Source organism: Dryas octopetala, chromosome 3 (genome assembly GCF_963921425.1).
Source record: "Dryas octopetala chromosome 3, drDryOcto1.1, whole genome shotgun sequence".
Taxonomy (NCBI): domain Eukaryota; kingdom Viridiplantae; phylum Streptophyta; class Magnoliopsida; order Rosales; family Rosaceae; genus Dryas; species Dryas octopetala.
In genome coordinates this window covers 23,049,187-23,055,186 of record NC_141368.1, presented here as the reverse complement: position 1 = coordinate 23,055,186, position 6,000 = coordinate 23,049,187, and positions in this window count along the sequence as shown.

Here is a 6,000-nt window from a genome sequence, read left to right as displayed (position 1 = left end):
AATTTTAGCTCTAGTCTTCCAAAATCGATTGTAGCATGCTCGACAGAGACACTTGACTCGATTATCAACCGAATGGTTTTCGAAACATAAATCAAGGAACTGTCGCAATCTTGTTTGATACTCAGCGCTCATGCGATTGAGCCTTACCCACCCCTTATCCATCCTTGATGAGAATTGAATATGACTGTACCAAAATTCTGAATCCCTCACATCAAGAACAAATAGCGAAGATTACGAACTATAAGGTAGCAGAATACGGCGCTTACTGCTATTCAGCCTGCAATGTTTAACAAGTTGCATTAGCATTTATGAATTATAAAAAAACATTTTACAAGTTCAATGAAAATATCAAAGTTTAAACACGGAAGACAATATATTTCAACATCTAATTCATGAAACATTTCTTCCTCCTTCGATACTCAGTTATTGTGTAACGACTTGTGTCACCTACATATATAAGTCATGTATATTGGTTGATCTTATCAATACTAATCAGGCCACACAAATTAACAAAGTTGCTTTCTATCTTAGATATACAAAATACACCATGTCACCATCTAACCAAAACCGCAGAACCTACAGGTATGGTGATACATGACCCTTCTTTCTTATTCTAGTAACAATACAGCTGCCCACTGCCCAGTTAAACTACTTAGTTAAAGCATAATTTCTCTGCAGAACCTAGATTGTAACAAGAAAGCTACAACAATGATTAAATTAAAAAACCAGCTTACCATCAATTTAATAGTTTTTCAGAGGTATATATTCAAGTTACACTTTCTATTTGTTTTAAAAAGGACACTACTGCTATTTCCTCAAATTTGAGCCACACGATTTACCAAACAATGCTTCTTGAAATCCCAATATCACTAGCAGTACTAGTTGATGGTATTACCACTAATTCTCATATATTACTTTCCATTGATACCGTATTAAAACCCATATCCCAATTATACAATAGACATGTAAATTATCAAAGACAATCATATAGCAGGGTGAGATAGAGAAAGACAAGAACCCAATAAACCCAATAAACCCAACAAAACAAAAAAGGCAAAGATTAATCAAAATGAAAAAGTTGAATGAATACCTGAGAGTTGAAAGAGCTACTGTTGTTGCCGATGCTTGAATTCTCTTTTGCTTCTTCTCTTTAGGGGTCAAGAGCTCGGATAATCACAAAGTTCACAGAAATTTATCCATCTTTCATGACAGTGGAAACCCATTCATCAACAATAATGATATCACTTATTGATTGTCTCCCACCTTTGCCCGATTATTGTGGAAGCTTTCATCCCAAATATTTAAACCTAAACAACCCAGTAGCAACGCAGGTGTAAACTGTGACTGAAGGGGTTGCAACCCAAACTTATGTGATTCTGTGCGCCAGCCACTGTAAGAAGTGAAAGAAATTTCCCACTGTTCCAATTTTTGGTTGAATTTGTGGTGGGGAGAAAGTATCTCAAACAATGGGGTTTTACCACCCGCAGCCCAACTAACCCATTTAGTTGTATTTAGTATTTTTTTCATTAGTTTAGTTGTATTTAGTTAATATTCCACCGAATAGGTTTTTCTTTTTGTCATATTAGCCATAAGTCAACTAATATATCTATTAGTGGAACATGTGGCAACGTTTAACTCCACCTTTTTTTTTTTACCTCTACTAAACTATTAATTAGTGATGAAAAAACAATGTCAATAGCCACTAACTCTAATCTAGTTTCTTTTGAAGGTGATCATAGGCCATATTTGTTGTAGTGATCATTAAAGGTAGATGTGCATGGGTGGTGTAATTAACTAAACCCTATTATTTAAGACATTAAGGGAAAGTGGATGTCTTAGTGGTCTTATTGATAATTGCACTAAGGGAAAGTGGATGGCTTAGTGACCATTGAAAATGAGAATAAAGATGAATTAAACGAAATCAATTGAGATTAAAGGAATAATGGGTGTTGATATATATATATAAGGCATTCAGGGCCAAAGTGGTAAAATGCACGGTATGGGACGTGCAAGCCTGTTCGCCTTATATATAGGTCAACAAGGTTAGAGAGGGAGTGTGTTCATACATACATTCTCATGCATTTTAATTAATTAATTAATTCCATGTATGATATTAATAATTGGCTATGAGGAACTAAAATTCCCTACGGAGCCCTAAAAAGCTCACACTGTTAATAGTTGATGCAGGTGATAATCCTAATACTTAAGAGATGGATTATACAAGCGATGTCTAGGAATGCTGGAATTTAATGTTTGCTGCTTGGAATAAATTATGTAATCTATTATGGTGTAGCTTTAACTACACATACTTTGATCTCAGTTATAACATATATAGATTCTCCGTTCTCCATTGGAGAATTTAATAATCTTTTTAGTTTAATTTTAACTAATTAAAAAAATTATTATTTTGTCATAATTGAAAAAATATTTACTTTACTTCAAATATGGCACTATCACACTTCAATTCTATTTTTAAAATTACTTCTAAAATTGGGGTGTGACAAAAGCCCAATTTGTAAATTTACCAAATTACCCTTTGATAAAAACACCTCTAAATTGTTAACCGTAGCTCCGATTCACGTCTTCTTCAAGTCTACGAGCTTGTAGTCTTGATCTCTATCAAATTAGACCAAAAATCGGTTTAAAATCTAAGAATTTAATTTTGTCTAAGAAAGAACCTTAAATAAATTTGAAAAATAAAATCATTTCTTTTAAATCAAATAATTTTGTAAATTCTCATAAAAACATCTACATAATAAAACAAAATGATTTTTAAATTATCTCCGGGTCCGAATGGTTAAAATCATTTTGACTTAAATCCAATGGTCGGTTATCTATTTCCCAAATTTACTTTCCTGCCCATGAGAATTGGTTTACCGCATCTCTTTCCTTAATTAATTTTCCCAAATTTACTTTAAGTTATCTATTAAACTTATTACGCTTGCCAAAATATTAGTGTTTGCGCAATAGAAAGAGCCGCTTCGCACTCACGAGAGAAAGTGTGGAGAGGCTAGTTTTTAACAAAATATACAATAAGAAATAAATTTAAAACTTTTCAAAACTTTAAATAAATTTCAAATACTATTAGAGAAATTTTCCAGGGTCTCACACGAACCGAACCGCAGCTAACCGGTTTGGTAGTGGTTTGTAACTTCCATTTCGTCGATTCAAACCGAACCGAACCAATCTACCTGCAAACAAGAATATCTCATCAAATTTGCCTTCCCTAAGCATCGAACCTTGATTTGTGTAATAACAATACACAACGAATGTATTTATTATAATTCTAGTTTATCTATTTAATATAATTAAATATAGTGCTTATATTCTTATATTCCCACCTCTTTGTTCTATTTTCTCACCCACCTTATTTATATACCCCCTATTAAATTTGAAAATATTTATAATCACTTTTTTCACCTCTCATTATTTCTATTTACCCTTTAGTATACCAACTCAATTACCCACCCGCTAAACACTATTTCCACCCAACCACAAATCATTTTCCATAATTTCTTTCTTCTATAAACCCTAATTTACATGTCACTAAAATTTAAAATCGATAATACTATTGGGCTTATGCCCATTGAAATGTATAATTATTCTTTTTTTATGCGTTCGATGTACAATTGCTTCCCAAATAGTCAATTATAATAATTGAACAATGACAATTAATCAAATGCATGTTTTAGTGTTTGTTGTTGAATATGTGTTTGGCTGTGTGATGCTTTTGTTAGTTTAAATTGACATTTAAATGCATGAAACTATAAGAAATTCTTTATGCATTAGCAGCAATGTTGAATATATAGCATAAACATTCAAGAAAGTTGATGGGGAGAGTGATCTTCAACGCCCATTTGCTAGGGAGGATGATATATACAAGTAACGTTGTAGCAATTGATTTATGCTTACCTTTCCACTAGAAAAGTTATCTTCCACTCTCATTTAACTGTCCTATAACCCAAAAACAATATTAATAAAGGAATTAAGAATATGAGAAATAGATATGAGCACCCTTTCTAGGGTTTGTGGAGTTTAAATGGCTATATGGAGGTGAGTGAGGGTAGAGTATGTAGAATTATGGCCCGTTTGACACTGCTTGTTGAAGGGCCAAAAACGCTTTCAAATAAGTAAAAGTACTTATATATGTGTAAAAAAAATGTTGTTTGGCAAAAAAAAAAAAAAAAGTGCTTTGGTCAATTTTAGAAGCACTAGAAGTGGTTTTGGGAGAAGCACATGGGAGATGCTTCTCTCCAGAAGTGCTGCAACTCAAAAACACGGGAAGCACTTGGTTGATTGAATGAAAATTTTAAACTTCCTATATTGTCCCTATTTTTTATTTAAAATGCCAAAAATTAACCTTTTAGCTAAGGAATAAAATTTCGGGTTTCGAGGAAATTTCGATGGAAATTTCGACGGAAATTTCGATGGAAATTTCGACGGAAATTTCGAAGATTTTTAAATTTCGACAGAAATTAGACGGAAACGACGGAAATTACTATCAAAATACGGAAATTTTGAATGAAACTTTACCATATGTTTATTTAAGATATTATCTACTACATTGATAAAAAACATTGAAGAAATTAAATTATATAGTAAGTTTCATGTGATATAAGATAAATATAATGCGCGCTGAAGGCAAATACTGTTAAATAAAATTAGTATAATGAATAAATGAAATTAATATATTATTTATATTTTATAATCTATACACTAAATCATATATACTTTATAATCTATACTCTATATTATTTAAGATATAATATAGGATATTAGGGTTTAGGCCCATTAGAATATTTTTAATTATTTTATATATAAAAATGTATTAGAGTTTATTAGTTTAGGGTTTAAATACAACTAAACGAAACCCCAAATCATTTTTTTTTTCCAATTGCCCAAAAGTCCCAAACTCCAATAAAAAAAAATCTTTTATTGTTTTTCTCTTTTTTCTATTTTTTTCTTTCCTTTTTTTTTCTTTTCTTTTTGTTCTTCTCTTTTTTTTTCTTTTCTTTTTTTCTCTTTCCTTCCTTATCTTTCCCCGTGGCTGACCCTCTTTTTCTTTCCTTCCTTTCCTTTTCTCTTCTCTTTCCTTTCTTCTTCTCCTTCTTCGCTGCTGCAGTGCTGCCTGTGACTTTTTTTTTTTTTTTCTCTCTCTCTCTCTCTCACACTCACTCTTATTCCTCTATATTTCTCTCTCTGCATCTCCATCACCACCCTCACCTTCACCCTCATCTCTTTCTCCCTCATCTCCCCCCTGCCGCCGAAACCCACCGAATGATGCACAGAAAGTTTGAACCATCTCTTCCTCCCTCTATCTCTTTCTCCCTCATCTCCCTCATGTCAGCCCCCCTGCCGCCGCCCTCTCGATCTCACCTGCCAAAAATTTCGATGAAATTTCGAGGATTTTGATAATTTCGGCGAAATTATCACGAAAAATAGACGATTATACGTTTCGATTTCGACCCCTCCTCAAATTGAAATTTTCAGCGAAATTTTGCCGAAAATTTCTAAATTTAAACCCTTGCTTTTAGCTAACCTTATGAGTTTTCCTGCACTCTCTTTTCTCCTAAGAGCTCCACTTTATTTTTTTTAGTTTATTGAAATCGAGGATTTACATGATCAAGGTGACATTACTCATCTTGTATGCTGAATTGCTGATCTATCCTTGTCCAATCAAATATCCTTCTTTTTTTTTTGGCCAGGTTGTTCAATCTTTCTTTCTTTCTTTTTTTCTTCTTCCGCTTTTTGCTATATTTTCATTCTTTAAATACAATATTATATTAAAGTACTTATTATTGGTCGAAACATTTTATTAAAGTACCAAAACAATTAAAAATATGCAAAGACCAGCCAATCATGTCATCTATGTGATATGCAGGGAATGCATGGGCTTGGGTTTTTGACCATGTACAATATAAGTAGGTACTAATCTGACAATTTTCTACAATATGTTTTGGTATAAAAATTTTAAGTTATTATCTTATTCAAGAATTCTTA